Below are 27,794 nucleotides of genomic sequence, written 5' to 3'. Positions count from 1 at the left end.
CGTTACTTTTAAATGGATTGGAAGTATTGGTGGCGTTTGTTATTTGAAACAGATGACGCATGGGATTGACACCCTACCAGACATTTGTAAAAAATTCTCGACATAAACTAGATCAAATTAGTTATGAATGTACCTATGATAAACATGTCAGACGTTTTTTGGTTGCCGTGGAACTTAGGTGCAACATGTTTATATGGTTGTTTATGATCCAGCGAATCCTATTTTTGTTAGCATGCAAATATAACTTCATTCTGTTGAAGAGAAATAGATTATATGCTTCCGCTCTAGATTAATATTGAGTTGCATGTCATGTGTCATATCAATTTAACATTAAATAAGATTTTACACTACCAAGTTATTGAGAGCGTGACTTATTTCGATTTTTATAACGTGTGGACAACATGTGTCACGTGTCAAAATCACTTCAACGTAGTCAAATGCTGAGTTAGCCGCATTGAGAAGGTGCTGCGGCAGCAGCCCATCAAGAGCGTCAAGGCCTTTTTCTTCCGAATTAAAAATTAATTTCCACAAACAAATGCCCTCCACCACAAGCTCTTGCACAGTCACCGTCATCTTTTGTTTTAGAAAATAATCCAATTTTTACCCAAAAAAGAAAAAATAAGGAAAGAAATCCAGTCTATCTGGATTTTTTTGAATAAAACTCATGAAAACTATTATAAATAAGTTGATTATATATTGTAAGAAGTATTCCCACATTTTTTAATCAACCTGCTTTCAGAAATATTCCCTTAGTGATTTTATAATAATAATAAAAAAACAACTCGTTCAGTTCGATAGAAAATGAATATATAATATATATATATATATTCAACATATTTGTCTATGTTTCCCTGTTAAATTATCCGGGAGTTCACAATTGATACCTCAAAAAATTGAATAAATCAGACCTCATTTACTAACAAGTTATTGGCTTGACGGCTTGTCCTGCCCCTCTAATAGATAATGGACCAATGGTCCCGGGGGGTCGAAATGCCTGTGCCACTGAAAGTTGAACGTGCTGCTGCTACATGCCTATATATTTCATTTACACTCTCTTGGTAAAAACAATTTAAATTTATTGAGTTATGACTGTTTTGAGCGTTATGTTATGAACCTATATATTTCCCTCTATTTGCCAATTGTCATCTGCGTCCACTTTTCTAAATCCATCTTACGCCCTTCCTAACACATAACTAATAACTTTGCCTACTCTCTTTCTTTTTATTTTCATCCTCTTCTAATTACCCTTTTTTTTAATATTTCTAAGTTTAAATTTTACCTTGCCCACTTTCTCATTCTGTACTTTTTTATTTTATTTTGCAGTTGGCTAAAAAATACTTTTAATCCTTTAACTTTAAATAAAAATTTAATTTGATCATTTAACTTTGTAAAATATTTTTTTAGTTTTTAACTCTGACATCGTTAATTTTAAATGGTTATTTTTTATGTCAATTATTGTTATTTTAAAAAAATTAAATTTAATATGTCAACATTAAAAATATTTTTGTTAATATTTAAAAGTTTAATAAAAAAATTTGTTGAAATAAAAACTAATAATATTGAAATTAAAGGAGTAAAAAACACTTTAAAAATTAAGAAAACTAAGATGAAATGTTGTGTAAAATTAAATCATTAAATGTATATTTCAGCCTTTGCATTTTTATATTGCCCGGCCCTTATTCATTTCATAATATGAGCTATTCTCCATCTTATTTCTATAACGGAAAAATCATGCGTGGAGAAGAGCAAGATGAATTCTCCACCACTTATGCCACGTATTTTTTGGCCTTAATATAACCATAAAACATATTTTCAAAACAAGAAAAAGAAAGGGATATCTTGGTAGTCTCTCTTACAAAAAAAACAGGGGGGTTTGAAAGAAGAGAAACGGAAAAGAGGGTAAGAAAAAGAGACTGAGAAAACAGTTTGACGCGAAACGAAAAAAAAAAAAAAAAAGATGAAACGCCATAAATAGCAGACGAAGTGAAATTGAATACGCATGTATCTATCTCTGCCAGCACCACCCCACAATCTCACCATGGGTGGTTCTTACAAAAAGAAGCAATTTTCAATGAGCTGAAGAGTGGAGTGAACCAGAGCCATGCTTCTGAATCCAATAATAATTTCGAAATAATTAAAAATGTCAAAGTGAGCAGTAGCAGAGTTCACTTATAGCGGCACAGAACAAGTCAAGAGAAGCAATAAAATTGTCCGAGTCACTCTGTTCTGTACTAAATTTTCATATCACAATCATTTCGGTCCCCAAATAGGAGAGGCCTATACTCAGACGTACTCTTCCTCTTTCTTCCTCATCATCCCCCCACTATCACCTAAAAAGCCAACCCAAGCATGCCCTCTGCCAAATCCTTTTCCACTTTTTCAATAGCTTTGGTGCCTCCTTTCACTTATTTATTCATACACATGAGAAAAGAAACATTTTCTTTTGGAAGGTACTGGTGTGATGCTATGCATATAGAAAATGAATGAAATGATGTGGGTGATGACTATTATATCTGCCCACCAAAATGGCATTAAGATTAGATTCTCACAACATAACAAAAGGAGACGTTTTCACGAGCAACGTGCTCTGGCCTTCTCTTTCGTTAATGGGGCTACCTGTTCTTGTTGTTGTTGCTGCTGCGATGTGTGCATACCTGTCCTTGATACCACCTGTGACAACCTCACATGGAGCTACACCCTCATCCACAAGACTCTTCTTTTTCTAGAGATTTTGAGTCTCATGAATCAACCCCTATCTCTTGGAATCTAAAATAGCCATTCTGCTTTATGCTGCCGCCTTTAAGAACCCAACACTTGGTCTCTCTCTATTTTTTTTTTTTTTCCTCCTTTGGTTTATGTTTTTTCTTCGCCTAAGTTAGTGTTTGTCATTTCCAAATCCATGTGACTGGTCCTTCTCGCGAACTTTTTCTTCTTCTCTCTGTTGTCTTTTGGTGTTTGGCTTTTTTTCTTTTTAATTTTATGAGCCGGTCACATACCAGTATCTATATATAACAGTCATGCTCGTGAACAAAAAAAAAAAACAACTTTCAGCGTCAAACTTTTGATCCCATCACGGCTTTCAGTGGATGACCAAAAAGCAAACACGATCCTATAACTAGGATGCCTTTTGTTATGATTAACGCAGATGAATGGGTTTTTAATGATGAGTTAAGAATTTGTTTGCAGCTTCATGTTTGAGAAACAGAGGATTTCGTGGTGATTAACAGAGTGATCCAAACCTTGAAGATGTTGAGTGAAGGTTATTGTTTTTTTCAAGTGATGGTGATGGGTGAGAGGAATTGGTTGTGTATTGCAACGTGCTTCACGGGCCGCGTAACATGATGACTAGCGAGACATTTTTAGACAAGGTTCTCCGGTGATATGTAATCAACACGATTAAAAATATTTTATTACTGTACTAATGCTTATATAAATATTTTAAACATGACTTTAACGTCCTTCTTTGCCTGTTTGAAAGAGAGATCAGAAAGGTGAGTAGGATAATGAAAGCAAAGGAGAGATCGACGAGGATGTAATGCTTCTTCGGTGAGATATTGTCTTTTAGCCTTATAATTAAATTAAGAAAATCTTATCGAGGAACTAATATTGTCTGGACCTATTCTATGATCGTATAATAGGCAAAATAATTATTTGATCTTCTAATTTAATACAAGATTTCAGTTTATATCCCTTTATTTAATAAATCCTTTTTTTGATTCTCTAACTCTATACCATTAATTTCATTGGTATAAAATGCTGAAAAAGAATTTACAAATGATTATTTTTATGCCAATCATTATAATTTAAAAAATTAAACTCAATATCTTAGCATTTGAGGATCCTTTGCTAGCCTTTAAAATTTTAATGTTTCCATTTTTTAGTAATAAAATTAACGAAGCTAAGGTCGGATAATTAAAAAAATATTTTATAAAATTATGAGACCAAATTATAACATTTTGTAAAGTTGGAGAATTAGAGATAGATTCTTGCCTATATATATTAAATATTATGTGATTGGAAAAATAAAAACTAATCCATCTAATAAAAAATACAATGCATTTTTAACTCCCAATAAGTTAGCTGTTTTTAAACTGATACATTTTTTTATATCTTTTCTTATTTAATAGAGTGTTCCACTTAAAAGTGAAAGGTTAGGTCATTTATTTATTAAAATATTTTAAAAAATTACCTATAAAAATCTAAAAACATCTTATATTTTTTCACATGTAACCTCAAAGAAACTATAATTGTCAATTAGAGCTCAGTTAATTGGGACAAACTTTTTTAAGCCCAAAAATAGTTAAGGTTAAGCTGTTATTTTAAAATAGAAAATAATAATTCAGGCTTAAAAAACCAACCCTTTAAAATCCTTTATTTTTTTAAAAAATATAAAAATAGAAGAGTAAAAGACTAAATATCTAACTAAAAGAAATGAAAACACTAGACTTGGTGTTAACAATAATGACAATTGTCAAGATTTAGCTTATAATATTAATAAAGTCTATTTGTTTATTAACGTTGATTTTGATGTTACTATTTGATATTAGACTTGAATGTTTTTGTTTTACGTGTTTGTTGTGACATAGATTGACTTAAATTTATTTTCTTAAACTTAATTTTATATGTAATATTTTTTTAGGATTATAAATATATTTTTTATATTTTTAAATTGAAAATTTTAAAATAGAGCCAAGGCTCATAGGGCCAGCTCTTTAACCCTAAAATCTAAAGCCAAGTTTCACAAAATGGAGCCTTAAAATATAATTTAGCTTATCAAAACTAGTTCGATTAGGTTCAGACTCTTTGAGCTCATTTGGTACGCAGCATTGAAAGGTGAGGATTGAGATTATGTCAGAGTAATCATACTTTTTACATGTTTGGTATGAGTAATTCACCAGCATTTGGGATTGCTCAGTCCCACTTAAGTAGGAATATTGAAACCCACTACCCTCTATGGTATAGTTCAATCCCATTAAAATTAATCCTGGGATTGAAATTTTCCTTACCAAAATACCCTCCTAAAAAGTAAAAATCTCATACTCCCTTCTCCTTCACAACTCGAGCACATTCACCATGGATGACCTCCTCCATTGTTGACGGTGACTTCTGCCCTTACCCACAATGACCTGGGCAGAAGCAATAGTTAACAAGCAACAAATATGGGTTAAAGTCGAAGATGAAAGTAGATTCAGGTTTCAGAATTTGCAATGAAGATGACGAAGATGCTATTTCAGATCCGCCGCAAAGTCGAAGATGAAAGTAGATTCGCCGCCTTCTTCTCCAACTCTGCCGCGTCCACCGTCGAGAAGCTCTAGATCCAAAGTGCAGAGCTCGCCCCTGAATTGTGCACTGTTCATCTTCATGATTATTTTTTTTATTAATAATAAGGGGTATTATGGTATTTTGCTTATTTCTGATGAATTAAAAAAAATAATGTAAATATTCCCTCTAAATATTATTTCATACCAAATATATTTTTGAAGTCGCAATCCCAATCCCAATCCCAATCCTAATTCTAACCCCAATCTCAATCTCAATTTCAATTCTAATCCTTCAAAGTTCATATATGCATACCAAATAGGGCCTTTAAGGGCTAATCTTTTAGGGATGAATCAGTCCTAATTAATGGATTTAAAAGAATTGGCTTATATTTTTTGCAAACGGAGAGAGAAAAAAGGCAAGCATGAGGGTGAGTACATAAAGGAGAACTATAGGGCGTTCAACGGGAGATGCAAAGAGCAGTGGCTGTGGAATGGCATCTCTAATGTCAGCCTCTCTTTTGTGCCTTAAGCTTCATGCGGCATGCCCTTTAATTCTCTCTGCTCACTCACTTTAGTGGGTCAAAAAGATATAATAACCCACATCATTATTATTTTTAATTATTGGGATTTACAGGTCACCAATGCGAGATGCCAGCATCACTTGGTACAGTTAATCCTCAATCTTTTTAGATTTTTTTTAAATAAAAAACATTTAAATGCACCTGAACTGTGAAAAGCATTATTGGACATCCCCTCTCGCACATTTTAGTTCTAAATTCTAATAATAACTTATTAAGAATAGTGGAGGATAAGTATATAAAATACTAAAATGTCTGGTTTAGATGGTTTTTAATATAAAATGAAACCAAACATGCTCCAATAGTTATAATATTTATAAAGATTAAAAAACACTCCTTCAAATCTTATTTCTAAGACAGATGGAGGACCTTTTTTTTTTTTTTTCTTTCCTTACCGCATTTATAAGGCAGTGTTGTTAACTTTTCACAATAACTTTTTTCTTTCAGCTCCATTTAGTGTTGGAGTGAAAAAGTATATAATGAAAGAATGTATATTTAGTAGGTATAAATTTTAAATTTTTCTCTAATCTCGATGGAACATGTAAGTTACTTGAAAACAGGATAGAAGGGAGTGGATTTTTATTTTTTATTCCCTCTAAACCACAATATAAGTTAATTTTTAGAAGTTTTGCCCGGTCCAAAGCATAGGATATCAGGAAAATGTTATATATTCCCTCTTAAAAAATATAAAACACTTTTTAAAAATTAAATATTAAAAAATGTAATATATATTTTTAATCTTTTAAAGTATAACCATTATCTTTTTTTAAAAAGTACTCCTATTAAATAAATTATTTTATATTTTTTGGGTGAAATACCCTATTAAACAGGGATAAATATAAAAAGATATGGTTAGTTTAAAAACAAGTAACTATTTTATGATGGTAAAAGTTGATTAAAAATGCTTTATATATTTGAACCAAGCAAGAATATTTTCTCAACTACATCCTTCTTTTATTGAATGATTAATGAGAGTGTTTTAAATAAACTAAATGTTATATTTATTATATGCAAGAACACGGTTGAAAATATGTACAAATTTTTAAAACATCAAGATTTTATCAATTTTTTTTAAAATGCATATTAATTAGTTACAACTTGTATTATTATGGTTGGAACAGAGTAACATGGATTACAAAGACCAATTGCAACAGTAACAACAGCAGCGTCCTGGCATGAGAGACAAAGATGCTAGGTGCCACTGGACTTTTTATTGGTCGTCCTAATAATTTAAAAACATAAAATATTTTCTGCGGGTTTGAAATTTAGAAAACTGGTAGTCAAATATACCGAGGAAATGTTCATATTAAAACGTCAACAAGTACCTTCATTAATTCCCCTCCGTAATCTGGCAACATTTTTCTTAGCACGTAAGAATTTTTTCTATTCCTTAATCTACGCAATCTTGGTACGTGGAAACGTGGATCAGTCAGTGCTTCTGTTTCATGCGATTGGGAATGTTATTTCAGGATAAGTCTTATGTTTTTAACCTTATATACTTTAATCAATGACAGAAATTTATTATAAAAATAATTTATTAAATATCCACAAATCTTGATTTAATTAAATTTAAGCACGTTAAATATAAGTTTAAGTATGTAAGTTATTTTTTTTTCAGGAAATGTATTAAAAATAAATAAATAAATAAAAATAAATAATATTTCTGCATCATCGCATCATCATGTTCCTTCCCAAGAGGGGGCAGATTGCAAGGAAATCACGCAACTGCGTTACGAGCCATTACTTATGCCGTGCCGTGGTCCTCAAATCATTTTCTTGTTTTATTATTAGAGTCAGTATTCGATCAAGAGAATAAATTTAAATAAATAATTTATCACTGGACAACATCAAAAAAAAATCCTTAATTTAATATTAATAAATTTTGATGGCAACGGAGAAAAGATGAGCAGTTTATGTAATATATTCTATCGGCATATAAAATATAACAAAGATTTAGTCAAAAATAAAATAAAATAAAAAAAACAAAATATCACTGGTTAGATGGAAATAAATATTTTGTTGGTTCTGTGATAAGAATTTAAATAATTATGATTGAGTTGTAATCAATACTATGTAATAAATATCATATATTTTATTTTATTTTTACATTTATGTTAATAATGACATAATAAACGCGCGATTTATAATGAAAATATCAAAAAGATATACTACGATTTTTGCTTTTGCAGGGGAAAAAACAATATACTTACATTTCTCCGCGGTGCATCTCTAATGTAACTCATGGAATGGTGTGATGACTAGATATTGTGTGGATGAGTTGGAGAAAATTATTTTAGTGTTGGATAATTTTAGTGATTTAAGAACTTCTCCTTAAAGAAAGCAAAAAAAAAAAATTGACGATGTTTTATTAACCACTCTATATAAAAATATAGATTATTAATTACTTTCTTTGGCTTTGTCATTTTACAATTTTCTATCACCAGAGTAAAATTATATATATATGTATGTATGTATATTATATTTTTGAAACAATGTATTTGATTAGTTTTCCTGACAAAATGAAAATGGGTTCAATCAAATTTATAGCAAAGTTATAAATTTGGAAGTGTCTGATATATTAAACTCATTTTTATGAAATATTTCCACACAATATTTTAAAAGATATAACATGAACATTGCTGTTAATAAATATTAATTTTAATTGTTAATTGATGAAAAAAGTATAGAAAAAAAATAAATAAAATTTTTTGATCTTGTTCTGAAACTTTGTGAGTCTTTTTTTATGAAATTTTTTATCAATTAATAATTAAAATTTATAATCATATTACATTTCTTTGAAATATTGAAAAAAAAATGTTACATAAAAAAACTTTAAAATTTCACATGATGTTTATAAATGAAATTGTATTTAATATTAATCAAAATTGACATGAACATGGCTTAGTGACATAACAAACCGCTGCCCCTACATTCATATAAAGGAGCCTGGCACGACTTGGTTATGATTGGATTCTTAAAAAGTTTGCAAGATGTGGCTTTCCTCGCCCCTGTGGGCCCTACTTTATTGCTCTGCCTACCGCGTTGACTTTTTCCCTTTCCCTCTTGCCACTTTCTATTTGTCATTTATTAAATTATTCTTTAATTTAGTTCTCTCCCGTCTCCACAATTCTTTGTCCAAATTTTCATTTTGTATCCTGGTTTATGAAATACTAATAAATCTCTAAATTATTAAATTTATTTTGGATTAATAAGTTTATATTTTAATTTTAAACTTTAAATCTTACATTTTAAATTTATGTATTTAAAATTTTATATTTAAATAGTTTAAAAAAATTTAAATAAAAAAATAAATAAGTTGAAATTTGAGATGAAGATATAAAATTGAGAATTATAAATTTATATCTATTTTTAATCAACAAGAAATAACAATGAAATATTATAAAAAATATGAGAATCATAGAAGTGTTAATAGTAAAAATATAAAAAAATAAAATGATTGAAGTGACAAAAATTTTACATGACTATAGTGTAAAAAAATTTAAAATTACAACTAAATTGTAATAACTAATAAAAATAAATTTGATTTTAAATCATATTTAAATTTATAATTTTTTGTGTATTCAATTGAAAGACTTGGACTAAATCCATGTTCAAATTTAATCTTCGTTAATTCAAACATAGGAAAAACCTCTTTAACCAGCAACAGCAGACCAAAAAAAAAAGCCTCCACCAGCCTTAGAAAGTTTTCTTGCAATTATTTTTTATTTGCCACAAAAACTTAAAATATTTTCTATTTAAAAACTAATTATGACTCGTTTAGAAACCACCTAGCTTGCAATTTTTGTGCCATTGCATCTATATATACTTGAATTTTAGTGTTCAGCTAAGGTGCTTTCTCGCCTGGCAATAAAAGGAAAAAAAAAAAGTTGGTGAAATTCAATGTCTGATAAATAATGCAAAATCCAAACAAGTAACGGCCCCCACCACTTCCTTCTTAAGCTGCCTCATTACACTATTAGACTAATTGAGATACCACTTGGTTATTAAATAGAAAAAAATTGAATGAAATTAATTAAAAAAACAAGATAAAAATAAAATAATGTAGAAGAGGAAAAGTGAATCATATTCATGAAAAATAAAGGTAATTTAATTTATGAGATTAAAAATCATAATTTATTAAATTTTTTTAGAGTGTGATGATTTTTATATTTGTAATATATAATATTTAGTTTTATCATACTTATTATGAAGAAAAGTATGATTTAATTTAATTTATTTTTATTTTTTAATCTATTTTATTCTTACTATTTTTAACAATTAAACAGCATCTAATTTACTTGCTTCAGAACAGAGACGCGATCTTCTTGAGAATCCTGTGCTTCTATTGCAGGATTTCACCCAAACTACCCATGACTTGTTTTATTATAATTAATTAAATTGAACAGTATTTATTGCTTTTGTTTTTTTAACCGGCACTATTTATTCAACCTTTCCTCAAAATCCACACACGCATGATAAAAATATTATTTCATGGATATATACTTAAAGGAACAGTCAACGAACACGATATTCCAACCGCCAACAACATTAACTTCCCACAAAACCACGTTGTGTTTGCATCCACGTATTAGTGTTTGCATTTTCCCATTAATCGTAAAAATCATTCCGAGATTAATCACAACATACATATATATAATGCCTTAAAAATTAATTATCCTTACAAAAACACAAAATATTTACTATTATATCTCTTGTCTTTAATATGAGGCGATGTTTAAGAGTTTTTTTTAATCTTAAATATAGGATGAGAATAGAATAATTAATGTTTTTTTCAATTTTCCTCTTATTTATTTATTGTTTGTTATTTGAATTTATAATCAATTTATTATTGCCACTGATTACAAAAAGAATAAAATTACAAAGTTATATATTTTGTCACAAATTGAGGGCTATAAGTCATAGCTAACATTTCTCAATAATTGAGAGATTTATTAACTTCATCTTACATTAAGGACTAGAATAGCATTTTATATGTTTATGTTCCATGTCAAACAATAAATGGTTTCTTCAAGGGCTAAATTGAAACTTTAATCATTATTTTAATTGAGTATGAGTGTAATCATATTTGAAATACAATTAAATACTAAATGCATAAGTAGAGCTATTTGTAGTTAAGGGGGGCATATGCACCCCCTCAACTTAAGAAAAGTAACATGCATAGGGCATAAGTTTTGATATTTTGTAATTTGTATCTATTTTTCTTATACTTTACACTCTCTTATTTTAATATTTTAAATTTTAAATATATTTCAATCTTATATTTTATAGCCTACATCTAAAATTTAACTTTTTAACTTAAAGTCCAGTGGGTTATAATTTCATTATATTTAAATATCAATATTATTTATTAATTCTTTAAAAAATAGAAAAAAAACTAATTTGACTAAACTAGAACTATGTCATCCTCATCCCAAATACTAGTTAGAGACTAGTCATACAAAAAAACAATAAAAAATGAAGATTCAAAATTTAAAAATAAACTCATTGAATGTCCCTTTTACTGACTTGTTGTACTTGCAAAATTAAATTAAAAAATAAAGAATAATAAAAAAAGAAAGAGAAATAGTACATTTAAAAGGGACAAAAAATATTTCCTCATGCTAAGAATCTTGATATCCTTAAACCAGGATCCTGACTCCGTTACCGAGGGACATATCCATGTTAGGAAATAGAAAGCAATTGCCCCTATGAAATTTATAAAAATTACACTTACTTTGTGTTTAAATTACACTTGCCTCCTCTTTAAAATTACAATTGCTCCCATAAAAAGTCAATCGCCCCACGTTTTTTTTTAAATTATCAAGCATACATATTTAAAAACATTATTTATTCTTTTATTTATAATTAAAAAATTTATGATGTAAATGAAATTAAGATATATTTTTAAACTTTTTATATAATTTATTTATATATTACTTTAATAACTACTTAAAATTATATTTTTTTAAAAAAATTATATTTATATTTGGTGTAAATATTGCCCCCATTACTATTTTTTTTTAAATTCGTCACTGTCTCTATATAATGTTTTATTTTGATCATTTAATTTTATGAAATGTATTTTCAAACATTTAACCTCAATACCATTAGTTTTGCTGGCAAAAAAATCTTATATCAAACTTATAAATATTAACAAAAAATTCTTAAATATTGACATTAAATTTAATTTTTAAAAGTAAAAATATCTGACACAGAGAATTAATAATTTGAAAATAACAACATTAAGGGTGGAGAACTAAAAAAATATTTTATAAAATTAATTGAACGAAATAAAATCTTATAAAAAAATTATAACCTGTCTTAAAGTGTGTGCTAGTTTTATTTGCATTTGAGTTATTTGCATGAAATTGCGAGGCTAGACAAATGCGTTTATTTGCTTATATACGCAGTCCTGTTTTTTTTTTTTTTTTTACCAACATATACGCAGTACTGTTGGAAAATATAAATTTGTTGCTAGAAAATTGGTTAAAATCATCTCCTGCATTGCTTTGGAAGCTTTCCGAAGACATTGTTGCGCCTTCCATTTTTATATTGGCCTGAACTGCTCATCCTCCAGACTTGGCTTGAAAACATCCAGTGAATGAATTTGCTTTGATATCTCTACGGGCCCCAGATTTAAAGGTGCTTAAATTAGCCTATTCATTTTATCAAACATGAATAAATCTCAAATTTACAATTCTGACGTTGATTATAACATTACAAATATTTTTTAAAAAAAGCACCGTGTTTTAAATAATTTAATATCGTTTTTAAAAGCTGCATAATTTGAGATAATTAGTGAATAGTGTGAGAAATTATGTTATAATCTGGCATTTTTGGGCGGAGCCATGGTTGAAGCCAAAATCAAGAGCAAACTCAATGAACGAGGTTTTAGTGTTCTGGGAAAGGGAAGAGAGAGAAGAAAAATAATATGAGAAGGGGGGAAAGGGAGAGAAAGACGGAGTGGATGAGAGGAAAAATATTATTTTTAATTTTTACACTTTATTTGAATTTTATTATAAATTTTTGTATATTTTTAAGCTAAAATATATAAAAATTTTTAAATTTTAAGACAATTATGTATAACCTTTTTACTTTTAAAAGTTTAAAATTAAACCCTCTAATTTTTAATTTTATTTTTCAAGATCTCCTATTATTAATTATGTAATTTTTTATAAGAATTAAAATATCATTTAACTAAAAAATATTACTAAATAAAAAATATTATATTGTATTACTATTTATAATAAATTTCTTATATTTTTTAAATAGTTGAGGCATTGATGATAAAAAAATATTATTATTACTGTATAAAATTTTAAATATTTATGTTTATATTGGCGCATAATTTTATTGTTTTAAAAGATAATTTTTTTTTTTTATGGTAGATTAATGTAATATATATGATTAAAATATTTAAAATTTTAAAAAGCTGGGTGGTTTTGGAAAGGCAAATGAATCTTTTTTTTTTTACCAAAATATATTTTTATCTAAAATCCTCAAACCAGCAAATACATTTTAGATAGTACGGAGCCTAGTAACAAATTTTTTCTCTTCCGGAGTCCAAAACGTGGTTCTCCCAAAAATGAATCGGAAAGCTACGGTGGCGGGCAGTGGCGTGTTTCGAGGACCCTGTTGGTGGGGACGACGGCTCCATCAAAAATTCAGAGGGAAGGGCGTCCGACATCTCATTTCCCAACATAACGTACCTACGCTTTAAACTGTTAATTATCACTGAACCTGTCGAGCTGGGCTTTTTAAATTTAAAAATAATTAAAGCTGAATCTTTATTTAAAAAATAATAATAATTCAATAAGACCTTTTTAAATTTAAAAATAAAAGAATTGATCCTCTTAATTTTGTTTAAAATTATAATATAAAAAATAAAAAATTAAATATATAATTAAAAAATAAATATATTAAACTCATTTATTCCTCCTTCATTTATTCATTAAGATTTAATTAATAATATTAATAAATTTTAATTTTTTTAATATTAATTTTGATGTTGTTATTTAATATTAAACTTGAATGTTTAAATTTTCTTATTTATTGTGATGTAAATTAATTTAAATTTATTTTCTTAAACTTAATTTTATGTATAATAATTTTTTTAAAATTATAAATATATTTTTTAAAATTTTAAATTAAAAAAGTAAAAAAATAAAGGATCGACATCCTGAGAGACGGCCCTTTTAAAAAAAATTTTAAAACATGATTAAACTTATTAAAGTTAATTTGTTTAGACTTTAAGTCAAACTGATTTTAATTGATATCTCTATCCATTTCACGGGTCGCACCATTCTTCCCTACACCTTCTCCCATCACTTGACACGTAACCCTATAAAATAGTACTCCCACCAGTACCGTACTCACGTCTCAGAATCCATGGGGAGATTATCCGATAGTTACTTGCCATCCCCGAGGTCAAAAGTCAAAACCTTTGGCTTTCGCCTGCACGAGTCGCGTGTAAAATATGTCGGCAAAGTCGCGACTCGTTCATTGCTAGCGGAGGAAAACGTTCTCCGGTCAATTTATAAGACGCTCTCTTTAAAATATGAAATATGTCATTTTTACCTCATTCATTTAAAAATTTAAATATTTTAAAATAAATTTTATTCTTAATAAAATAATTATTTATTTTTAAATTAATACTAGTTTTTTATATTTATCTCTATTAATAGAGTATTTCACTTAAAATAAATATAAAATAATTATTTAATATGAACACTTTAAAAAAATATTACTTATATCTTAAAATATTAAAAATACCTTATATTTTTTATCATTCAATTTTTTAAAAAATTCTTTATATTTTTGAAAAGGAAGGTGTAATTAATTTACATTTTAACAACAATGTTAATTGAAATTTTATTTTTCTAAAAGTATTTGCATGTCATTAATTAATGACATGTAGAAAAGAAATAAAAAATATAAATGATAAAAATATAAAATTTATTAAATATTTTATATTTTGGATCAATTGATACTTTTAAAAAATTGCTTATATTGTGATCTAGAGTTAGTATTTTAGAATAAAATTACGCATATCTATAAAGTTTACTAAATAAATTTTAATTTTTTTTTAAAACAAAAATATTAGCATTTAAATGTGCTTTTGATTTAATATTTTTTATGGTAGAATATTAAAGAGAAAGAGAATATAGCTAGAGGGTGATATTAAAAATACACAATGAAAAAAACTTTTATTTTTATTAAAGTGTCTTAAATTTTAAAATGTCAATACTCTCCAAAAGTATTTTATAATGAAAGAAGCATCATATCAGCATTTCCTGTCAGTTACTCCCTCTGTCAAAAAATTTATGGCATTTTTAGTACTTTAATCTGTAATTAATGTATTTTTTAAAAAACAATCTTAATAAATAAATTAATTTATATTTATTTTTAAGTAAAATATCCCATTATTAAATAAGGGCAAATACAAAAAAAATGATGTTAGTTTGAAAACAATAATAACTAATTTATTAAAAGTGACATTCCATTATAAATGACTTAAATTTTTAAATGAAAGTACTATGTTTGATTGCACCGCAGTATATATAATTTTTCTAGAAGCTTTGTTTGATTTAAAATATAACACATCATGTAAATTTTTATAATTATTTTTCAACTACACCCTTATTTTATTTATTATTATTTTTTAAAAATATATATTAAATTTTTAATTATCATTGTCATGACACTTATATGTGAAATTGTATGCAGGTGTAAATGGGAGTATGTAAAATTTTTCAAGAGATTAAAATTTTATGATTTTTTAATTGTAAAATAATTATTAATATCTTATACTATGATATAGAGGTAGTACATCCTTAAAATTAAAAAGAATGTACTAACTTTTTAGTTTAAAGCTTCTTTGCAATTTAATAACCTAAATAAATTGTTACCTAAAAATTCAAACAATAACAATTAAACAAATAAGGATGAGATTAGAAAATAAAATTAATTCATGGTATAACTTTGAATTAAACTCGAGACATGATTCGGCTCCCTCAAAAAATGGTACCAAGTGCCTCTCGACTGATCAAGTGCAATCTTAAACATAAAAAAGAAAATATTTAATTTTGCAAATTAAATATAACAAGTTTTCGGATGCATGCCATGCGCGCGTATTTTTTCCCTTGCTTGAGATTGTACAGCATTACTCTACCAAGGAGCCACAATGCACTGAGGGTACAAGTATTTTTGGGGGGGGGGGGGAGTTACAGATAAATTATGTAAATTTTACAATTTTGCACTTTTATTTTTAATATTTTGTATCATATGGACTCAATAAAAATTATTTAGATTCACAATCTTGTTAAATATACAATACTTTGACAGTTGAGATGAGATATAGAAAAGCATGTTAATAAAAACACCACATCAATTTGTTTAATGCAAATTTTTAAATAAAAAAATATGATCACTCTACTTATATTGTTACAATTTTAACTATGTTATAATCACTATTTTTATTTATTATTTTCTTAAAAATTTTAATTTTTTTTATTAAATTTTCCTGTACCTTTGGCTCTGAGTAGCTCTGTCTCACAGCTCACATGTGCATTCTTGTAATAAATAATTATATAAAAAACGATTTAAAAAAAAGTACACTCTGCAGTATTCTTGATTTCTTTCTCGATTACATAACTACGAGGTTGCTTTCTCCATTATATGCATGTGTGTGTGAATTGAATCTTGTTTGTTTTTTGGGATAACATTTTACAGGTTTTATTATTTTAATTTACTTTCGAGCTAAGCTTTCAGGACGAGCTTCTAAAGTTTTCTTAAAGACATGATCCACTCTCAAGTAAAAACAATAGGCATTTGAGTTGAATGGAATACTCTTACCGCTTATATATAAAATATTTTAAAAATTTTAATTTTATTTATAAATATAGGAGTATCATAATAATATTTTTAAGTAATTTAATATTTTTATCCTTATCTTGAAAAATAAATGAGATACTAATTGTGTGTGCTTTATTTATCACCATTATGATATTAATTATGATATTACGAGAGATAAAATTAAAAAATTATTATGAGTTTATATAATTTTAATTAAATAATAAATTTTTATTGGCAGATTAAAAAGCACCTTGTATGAGAATGGACGGAGTATTGAATTTCACGTGTGTTTTTTACTGTTCTGTCTTGTTTTATTTGAGGAGCTTGAAATGATATATATAACAAAGCTGACAACCTCGTGATAACTTAGCAAGGATTTTTGAATTATTTAAGGTGACAGGATGGCGTTTAGATTATATGTTTGGATTAAAATTTAAATTTTTTTGTTTGGATAGTAATTTTTTTTTAAAAAAGAAAGAGATCCCGTCGTATTTTATTATCTGTTAATTTCATATAAAAAATAAGATCAATACACACGGTAAAGAAAATGAATGACTAATGTGACAAACAGTTAGTTGTTTCAACAGTAACTTTTTTTTTTTTCCCCGGGCTTTTTAACTAATCGTTGTTTGAAAAACTGAGTAACTTAACGCTGCTATAGGAAATGTACCAGTCACGGCCAAACACACCCTGATTGCGGTTGACATCTTCAAAAAATTACGTTTAATTTATATTTTTAATTTTTTGGTCCAAAAAAATTTATATTTTAAATTTTAAAACTTTTTTTTGCTTTGTTTTGTTATCCAGATGCAATGTGCTGAATTTGTATTCGATCACATTTTATTTTATATATAATCTTGTATTTGTAAGTGATATACTCCTTCCTTTAAAAAATACAAGATATTTTAATTAAATTTCATTAATTGTATTTAAATTAATAATTTTTTATATTTAATTTTATTTATAGGGTGTTTTATTTTAAAATAAAATTAAAGTAATTTATTTATTGTAATATTTTTTAAAAAACACATTAATTACATATCACAATACTAAAATACTTTAAATTTCAAACACTAAACCCCGTAAAAAATACTTACTTTTTTAAATCGGGTGAGTACATCACGTACTTCATATATTAGTTGTTTAAACAGTATTTTTTTGGTGCTTTTTTACTAATCATAGTTTAAAAAAGAGTAAACATACTTTTAATTTCTGTATTTTATTTATATTTTACTTTTAATTCCTATATTTTTTTGAATGTTTTAAATCCTTATATTTTTATTTTTATTATTTTTTTTTTTTTATGAGCAAAGTATAGAAATCTTAGAAGAACCCAAAACAATAAAAAATAAAAATATAGTAATTTAAAATATAAAAAAATATAAGGATCAAAAGTAATATATACAAGAATTAAAAATTATATTTACCTTTTAAAAAATTGAGTAATTTAACACAGCTATAGGAAATGTACCAGTCACGGCCAAACACACCCTAATTGCGGCTGACATCTTCAGAAAATTACGTTTAATTTATATTTTTAATATTAAAACTCTTTTTTTTTATCCAAAAGCAATGGGCTGAATTTGCATTCGATCACATTTTATTTTATATATCAGAATGAATCTTATATTTGTAAGTGATATACTCTCTCCTTTAAAAAAATACAAGACATTTTAATTAAATTTCATTAATTGTATTTAAATTAACACAACTTTTTTATATTTAATTTTATTTATAGGATATTTCACTTTAAAATAAAATAAAATATATTTATTTCTTGTAGATATTTAAAAAAACAACACATTAATTACACATCATAATATTAAAAATATCTTAAATTTCAAACACTAAACCCCTTAAAAAATACTTACATTTTTAAATTAAGTGAGTACATCTTCACGTACTTCATATGTCAGTGATCATGATATTAAGGTTGATATCAATTTATATATATATATATATATATATTAAAAAAAGCCGTAAAAAGCTTAATTAATATTTTATTCGTAGATGCATAAAAAGATCCAATTAATAAATTTTTTATTATGAACAAATGTCTTTTTTACTGAAATTAATTATGTTCAAGATATGGTCAATATTAAATTTAAGCACTTTTTTTTAGTGAAAATTTAATCTCCAGTTCATTATACATTATATATAATTAGTCACTTTGGTGAAACTCAACTTCTATTAATAATTGTTAAGCCCTTTTGATGTCACCTTGACATTCTCAATAAAAAAAAAATCTCGAGATCGTGGAGTTAAAAAAAAAAAGTAAAGAGTTATGATTTGGTCCAAAATTGAGAATTTAATAAAAGTAATTCTGGACAAATATAAAGTGAGAAAACAAGAGAAAATTGAAATATTATATTTGAGAAAACAAATCCTTCAATTAGCTCTTATATTTTTTTAAGAATAGTGAGCGACCATAAATAAATTATATTATAAATTTATTAATTTTCAATACTTTATTTTTTCATAAACACATGAATTGAATTTGGTGAATTATATATACAATAAATGACTTCCACACCTGCGGTCAACTATTAATAAAATTTCCTCGTAAATGCCACTCATTAAATTGGGCACCGTGATATCTGTCTCATTTATGACGAAAATATATCGCACGCGCACACACACACACACATATATAGATATAGATATATATTTCATAAAAGGAGGGAGGAGAGAGGAGGAAAAAGATGAAAAGAGAAATTTTAAATTATATAAGACATTTTCTAATTTTTTTAAATATAAATATTTTAATAAATAAAATTTTATTAATGATATTTTTAAAATATTTTTTCATTATATTATCTTTTTAATATTTTTTATAAATAAAATATATATTAAGTGAATGATATTTTTTAAGTTTATATTTTTAAAATTGAGATTATAAAGTATATTTAATTATATTAATAATATGATATGATACTAATAACTAACTAATAAATTAACCAAAAGTTATAGTATCCAAATTAAAAAAAAAACAATATGATACTTTTGGTATAAACCTCTCGTCAAATGTTATGACCCATATGGGTCGAACGAAATGGTATAATTTTATTCTAAAATTACCGTAGTCATTTAGTAATAAAAAAAAGTATCATATTATTTTTTTATAATAAAACGAAATGATGTAATTTTACTCCAGAATTAGCCTAGTCATTTAGTAATAAAAAAAGTATCATATTATTTTTTTATAATAATAAAAAAATGTGAATATAATGTTAAAAAAAAAAACCGAAGGGAGAAGGCGGCGCGTGGAAGAGAGGGAGGGTAAAAAGTGTTGGTGAGTGGGACCCGTCACCATAAATCCGAAAGGACGGCACGGAAGTTGAGTACTCTCACGAGGCAAGCAGAGATATATAAACACTTCTCCACTCTTCAAAGGGAGGGACACCATCGGCCTCCCATTTCATTTCCCCTCATCTCTTCTATCGTTATCTATCAATCCTCTCCCTCTTCTCCTTCCTCTTCTTCCCTGCATTTACTTCCCTTCTCTCTCTCCCCCAACTTGTGATTGACCATTACACCCTACACTCTAGTCTTCTTTCTTCTCCGCTTTTGATCCATACTTTTTCCTGCCACCTCTGCCCACCACCATGGGAGGTATCAGCCTCGAGGAGATCAAAAACGAGAACGTCGATCTGGTATTCTCTTTTTCCATCTCTCTTTGCTTCCTCACAGAATTATCTGCTTCTCTAGCAAATTATTCTCCTGATTTTCATCCTGATGGTTTCGAATTTTCCTTTTCTGGTACTTTCGAAATCATTGAACGTGCTCAGCACTCCTGTGAAATTTCTTCTGCCTTTAGGTCTTGATGCGTGCTTTAAAGTTTAATCTGGTGTGGAACTTTGGAAACGATTTGTTGTTGTTAATTGTTACTATTATATGTACGGCGAATTTTTTGTTGTTTTCTGAGGCGAATGGCATACATAGCCTTTCTTCGCATGTCATCTCGCCGCGTGAGCTGAAATCCCTTTTCTGCAACTGCTGCTTCCGTCCTCTCGTCTCTCAGTGCCAGAGCGAACTGGACCCACTTTCTCTGGGTTTCAGGTTCGCTTCAACCAAAAAATAATAAAAATATAAAAGTAAAAATAAAGAAACTGTTTGCCATTATTTTTTCATACACTTTTTTCCTGTCAATAGTTTTTTTTCTTTTTTCCCATGGACCTAACTTTGCTTATCGGCAACTATCGTATTTATATTTTTATAAAATATACTTCTACACTTTTTGATTTTCCAGTTTTCGCAATAAGAAGACGGGGAATTAATGATGAAATGCTCCCGTAAGGTGTTCTTTTTGGGGCGAGTGCGAGATACCTGCGCTCTCCGATCGCATGTGAATATTAAAAAGTTCGGATTTCACCGCTTTCTGCGTGTGCCCCGCCTTTTTCGGAGTTACTTTTTTCCCACCTTAAAGAATTTAACAAATAAGCCACACTGTTTATTACACTATATGTAAAATTTCTCAATATACTATTTTGGTATTGGTATGTTGATATGTATAGGTGTAATATTTTATTATTATTAAAAAAAATAGAGAATCTTGAGTTCCCTACCTTTATGTTTTTTTTAAGTCAAAGACACTTGTCTGACACTGATGATTGAGGGAAAATTTTAATACGGGAATTGCTCAGATTTGCACTTGTCTAACGAAAAATCTCCAAATTAATAGTACATCGTTTATGTTTTATATGACCAAAAAATATTTTATTTAGCACATCGTGGCTTGGTTACTTAATTTTTTTAACAAAAGAAATTAGTTTAGCACTTGAAAAATACTCCCTCCTAAGGCGTCATCATTATTTAATGTTGATGTCATATTATAAGACACCTTTTTTGTATGTTAAAAATTTTAAAAAATTCTCATATTTTTTAAACATTGCAGACAAAATGAGCCATATTTGTCCCTTAATGTTTAATTGTATAGCTTATTATAATTATTATATTATGTTAATATGTTAATAATAATAATAATAATTAATATTAATAGTAATGTGTCGATGATTATTCTTTCGTTTTCCCGTGTTATAATTTGTTTCCTTAATTTCGAACACTTTCCTTTTATTCTCCCTGATCACGACTATTATGTGCTTGTCCTTTGCTGGTCCGATCCCTTTAATTGAATTCAGTCCCGCTTATGGTAGCCGAACCCTCTTCCCTATGATTAAAGATTGTTTAAATTAAATAATTTGTTATTGGTGAAACGGTTTAGTCTCAGGATCAGAGTTTAAGCTGACGTCAAGTCATCTGGACGGCTTATTATTTAGGGAAATTACATTGTAAGATCATAAAATCGTTTTATTTTTGTAGTTAAAACATCTTATATTTTGAAATTAATGGTACTTTCACGTTATAAACACCAACCAGCTGCAATTTTGGCTGCTAAAAAGTTGTGGAATGTTTTTGTGACGAAAATATTAATTTATCTTAAATTTAAAATAAGTAATGGCTTTATACAAGAAGCAGAAAATCTGAACATATTAATTTCGATCTTTTAATAGCAGTTACACCACAAAGGAAAAGCATGTCCACTTATTTTGTGGTGGAGGAATGGATGGGGACATTTCTTCAACTTTTTCTGCAGCAGCAATGATATATAGACTATGAAGGCGAATAAGTTTACGAGCATTCTAGAAATGTTGCGCGCTGTGTGGACATCTTCTGAAGGATAACTTCCTAATCCATTCTCGTATTAGCAAAGGTCATGTAGATAGGGGAAGTTAATAAATTAAATGAGGTTCTTTCACAAAAAAGATAATTGGTTGAGCTTCAAAAACTAATACTCCCTCTATCCGAAGAAGTATTAAGGGTATTTTTTAAAAGCTTTTTTTGGTTTTTTCAATGATATTTTTAATAATTAGACAATTTTACTTTTGTTTTGAAAAAAAATAGATTGTATGATTTTTCTATCTCGATCATTGATATTAATTGTGATCTTATCAAGGGCAAAATTGAAAAATCATTGTGATTTCATATAATTTCAACTAAATGACAACTTTATTAATATATGGAATCAGTTAAAAAAACTTTATATGGAGTGAGAAAAACAGAGTTTCTTCCTGTTGATTAGATACGATATTAACTAAAACAAACATATTTGGAGCAGGAACGGATCCAATTGAAGAAGTGTTTGAACAACTGAAATGTTCCAGAGAAGGTTTGACATCAGACGAGGGAGCCAACCGGCTTCAAGTTTTTGGGCCGAACAAATTGGAAGAGAAAAAGGCATGTTTCTTGAACACATCATTGCTCCTCGTGTTTATATTTCCTGGTATCTGGTTCGCTTCATTGGAAGCATGTAATGATTACATCCTACATCAACAGGAAAGCAAAATTTTGAAGTTCTTGGGTTTTATGTGGAACCCCCTATCTTGGGTTATGGAAGCAGCTGCCATAATGGCCATAGCTTTAGCAAATGGTGAGGAAGGCCTCCGGATTGGCAGGATTTCGTAGGTATCATTTGTCTACTGGTGATTAACTCCACAATCAGTTTTATCGAGGAAAATAATGCAGGCAACGCTGCTGCGGCACTGATGGTGGTTTAGCCCCCAAGACCAAGGTCAAATACTCTTATCCTCAGACTTATGTATGCATGCATTATTGAAGAGATTGTGGCTCATCTTCTTATCATTCGCTCATTTTCTCTGGCCACAAATTATAGGTTCTTAGAGATGGTCGGTGGAGTGAACAAGATGCTGCAATGTTAGTTCCAGGAGACATAATCAGCATCAAGTTAGGAGATATTATTCCTGCTGATGCCCGTCTTCTTGAGGGTGATGCCTTGAGCGTTGATCAGTTGCTGCCTTGACTGGAGAGTCTCTTCCTGTGACAAAGCATCCATCCGATGAAGTATTTTCCGGATCAACTGTCAAAAAGGGTGAGATAGAAGCAGTTGTCATTGCTACTGGCGTGCACACCTTTTTTGGTAAAGCAGCTCATCTAGTGGATAGCACCAACCAAGTTGGGCACTTTCAGAAAGTCCTTACAGCAATTGGTAATTTCTGCATTTGCTCAATTGCACTTGGAATCGTTGTCGAGATCATTAGTCATGTACCCAATACAGCATCGGAAGTACAGAGATGGAATTGATAATCTATTAGTTCTATTAATTGGAGGAATTCCCATTGCCATGCCTACCGTGTTGTCTGTCACTATGGCTATTGGTTCTCACAGACTTTTCAGCAAGGTGCAATTACAAAGCGAATGACAGCTATTGAGGAAATGGCAGGGATGGATGTCCTCTGCAGTGACAAAACTGGAACCCTGACCCTAAATAAGCTTAGTGTCGATAGAAACTTGATTGAGGTGTTTCCCAAGGGTGTAGAGAAGGATATGTTATCCTTCTAGCAGCAAGGGCTTCTAGGACTGAGAATCAGGACGCCATTGATGCTGCAATCGTAGGAATGCTTGCTGATCCAAGGAGGTATAACAGGCAACAAATCTCGAAAACAAGAACAAAGTGAAACGATCCCCCGGGGGGGGGGGGAACTTATTTTGAATAGAAAGTTTGTAAACACTTTTACTGTCAATTTTCTGATCATCTAAGTTGAACAGGCACGAGCTGGTATTAGAGAGGTCCATTTCCTCCCATTCAACCTGTAGACAAGAGAACTGCTCTAACCTACATTGACTCTGATGGAAATTGGCATCGAGCAAGTAAAGGTGCCCCTGAGCAGGTAATTATGGTTTCCCTTTTGCCATGCGAAGATATTTTATGATGGATGAACTAATCAATTTCTTCTCATGTTTAAGATATTGAACCTGTTGCAACTGCAAGGAGGATGTCAGGAAAAGGGTTCATACAGTCATTGATAAGTTTGCTGAGCGTGGACTCAGGTCCCTAGGTGTTGCAAGACAGGTTATAGAGCTAAATCATTGTTATTTTTTTAATTATTTTACTTCTCTACTTGAATACTTTTCACTTATTGCTACTCCTTTGTTCTATCATATAGGAAGTAACCGAGAAATCAAAAGACAGTTCTGGTGGACCATGGCAATTTGTTGGTTTGCTACCTCTGTTTGATCCTCCTAGGCACGATAGTGCTGAAACCATCAGAAGAGCTCTTCACCTTGGAGTGAATGTTAAGATGATTACGGTAAGATTTAAGTCTGAGTCTTTTGTTCTATTAGCTTCGTCTTCTAGCATATACTCTTTTCGTATAACTTCTATAGCTTAATAATTAGTTGCAATCTCTCTTGTTCTTGTTCTTAGGGACCAGCTTGCCCTGCCAAAGAAACTGGCCGAAGACTTGGAATGGGAACTAACATGTATCCATCTTCTTCATACTTGGCCAAGACAAGGATGCTTCTATTTCAGCTCTTCCGGTAGATGAGTGATTGCGAAGGCAGATGGATTGCTGGAGTTTTTCCAGGTAGTTGTTTTTCTTATATGTAAACAATCACCGATTCCCTTAGAAGGCTGAAGAAAAACAATTTATTACTAAAGCCTCCAAATTTGTTTTTCAACTTTGACCATTTCTAACATTTTTTACATGTTCATGGATTCCACTTTATATGACTCAACGGAGACTGCTAATTGAATCAACAAAATTAGTTCATTCTAATTGCCTTCCAGTTCCCTGCATTTTAACCACAAAAAATTGTTGTTTGACATGCGAACATAAATACGAAATCGTTAGAAGCTGCAAGAGAGGAAGCATATCTGTGGAATGACAGGAGATGGTGTCACTGATGCCCCAGCACTAAAGAAGGAGATATTGGAATTGCTTTGCAGATGCTACTGATGCTGCTAGAAGTGCTTCTGACATTGTTCTCACTGAACCTGGATTGAGTGTTATTATTAGTGCCGTGCTAACGAGCAGGGCCATTTTCCAAAGGATGAAGAATTATACTGTTAGTTCCCTTGATACATAATTTAACAGTTTTTTATGCTATGTTAACATTTTTTTGAAATCTAAACTCTTAATTTTCATTGCTTAATTTGGCAGATTTATGCTGTGTCAATCACCATTCGTATTGTGGTAAGTGCAGAAAATTGGTGGACCCTCTGAAATTTTTTTTGAAGTATTTTATAAAGAAGTCATATAATTAATACAATCTGTTCTTGTTTTTGCAGTTTGGTTTCATGTTTATCGCATTAATCTGGAAGTTTGATTTGCACCCTTCATGGTTCTGATTATTGCCATACTAAATGACGGTGAGAAATATATATTTGACCTTCCTCTATCCTCACGCCGCGTCATTAACCTAACTGATTTCGCATCACCGTTCTTGTAGGTACAATCATGACAATATCAAAGGATCGAGTGAAGCCATCGCCGCAGCCTGACAGCTGGAAACTCAAGGAGATATTTGCCACTGGTATGTGCTTGGTAGTTACTTAGCACTAATGACAGTAGTATTTTTCTGGCCATGCAGGATACCGACTTTTTCCCGGTAATATTGATATCACAAGTTTCTCTAACTCACACTTGTTTAGCCCAATAAAAGAATGTTATTACAAAGTTTCTAAGAGCTGCACCCAAAACTTGTGCTGCAGAACAAGTTCGGAGTGAGGTCTATACGAGGCAGCAAAGAAGAAATGATGGCAGCCTTGTACCTTCAAGTCAGTATTATAAGCCAGGCCCTAATTTTTGTCACCAGGTCCCGCAGCTGGTCTTATGTTGAAAGACCCGGCCTTCTTCTACTGAGTGCTTTTATGATTGCTCAGTTGGTAAGTATGAGCTCGTTATAAAGCCGATCGTGTTGGTTCCTTTCATTTTTTGAAGCAAACGCACTTAAACCCAAACTATATTAAGGCAGGGAAGCTGCAATATTCTTAACTCTAGTCTCGCGATCAGTATGGGATTGGGAGAAGTCATTATTAGCTAGCACAATGCAAACGAACTGGTTATCAAATGCTGTTGTTAAAAAGTCATGGCTTATTCGGTATTGACAGGTGGCGACTCTCATAGCAGTTTATGCTAACTGGGCTTTGCACGGATAAAGGAATGGGATGGGGTGGGCAGGTGTAAATCTGGCTCTACAGTGGTGGTGACTTATGTCCCTCTTGATCTCCTCAAATTCTCCATCCGCTACGTTCAGAGTGGGAAGGCTTGGGATAATCTCTTGGAGAACAAGGTAAGTTGGCTATCACTCCCATCACTGTAATTGCACACGCTGACTCAGTCCAGAGAGAATGAACACTACTCTGGTTTTTACCATCAACAGACTGCCTTCACTACGAAGAAGGACTATGGGAAAGAAGAGAGGGAAGCCCAGTGGGCTGCAGCACAGAGAACCTGCATGGTCTTTCAGCCTCCGGAAACAAGCACCCTTTTCATGACAAGAGCAGCTATAGGGAGCTTTCAGAGATTGCCGAGCAAGCAAGCGTCGTGCCGAGGTTGCAAAGTTAAGTCCGCTGTTATTAACAAGACATGCAAAACAACTTCATCTTCTCCATAAACAGTCCAGTCACGTGATGGAGTTTAATTGGATGGATTATACAGGCTTAGGGAGCTACAACTCTGAAGGGTCATGTGGAGTCAGTGGTGGTGAAGCTCAAGGGGCTTGACATTGATACCATTTCAGCAGCATTATACAGTGTGAGGAGCTCTGGACAACCTCTTCTGCCCTTGCCACACAACAGCTTCTAAACATACAATGGCCACGAAATAGTCTCGGTTGGTCAATCTGTGTTTTAGATTAGTAACTTCTCTTTTTGTTCAAATTATAAAAATGCATGCTTGCTTTGACGTCCATGCCAGTGGAAGCGGAGGTCCTTCTATTTTGCCTCCCAATAACGTCATTATATAGTTTTCACTCACATCTCTTTTCTTTTGTCAGTATTTATTATCATCTTCACATTCAAAGTTCAAGATGATGCAGGTACTCACAATATACTTGGCCATATTTATTAAAATTTCATACCCACACTCATCGTCAACCAGGATGATTTAAAAACCCCGGGGGGCTGCCATGTATAACCTTGGCTGGACATTTGTTCAGCACGTGCGGCTTGAAAATTAGGAGATACTCTCTGACTCTGTCGAATTTTAGGGAAAATCACTATCAAGGAACCTTAGAGCAACATATTTACAGTTGAGGACCAAGGAATTTTGATTTAACATTGCATTCCTTAGGGTCCTAAGTG

The 27,794-nt window shown here is 29.9% G+C and overlaps 1 long non-coding RNA gene and 1 pseudogene across 1 annotated transcript; both read left to right on the top strand.

The window, feature by feature from the left end:
• Positions 1–20,091: 20,091 nt before the first annotated feature.
• On the top strand, positions 20,092–20,611 carry LOC129300682 (uncharacterized). The gene is made up of 2 exons (XR_008590817.1): positions 20,092–20,346; positions 20,482–20,611. It is a non-coding gene; the product is annotated as an uncharacterized LOC129300682 (long non-coding RNA).
• A 2,430-nt stretch (positions 20,612–23,041) lies between these two features.
• On the top strand, positions 23,042–27,396 carry LOC129300681 (plasma membrane ATPase-like; annotated as a pseudogene).
• The last annotated feature ends 398 nt before the right edge of the window (positions 27,397–27,794 follow it).

This window comes from Prosopis cineraria, unplaced genomic scaffold, assembly GCF_029017545.1.
Source record: "Prosopis cineraria cultivar Desert tree isolate PC_DT_omini unplaced genomic scaffold, ASM2901754v1 PC1702, whole genome shotgun sequence".
Taxonomy (NCBI): domain Eukaryota; kingdom Viridiplantae; phylum Streptophyta; class Magnoliopsida; order Fabales; family Fabaceae; genus Prosopis; species Prosopis cineraria.
Note: the sequence above shows the minus strand (reverse complement) of the source record. Positions and strands in the feature narration are given on the sequence as shown.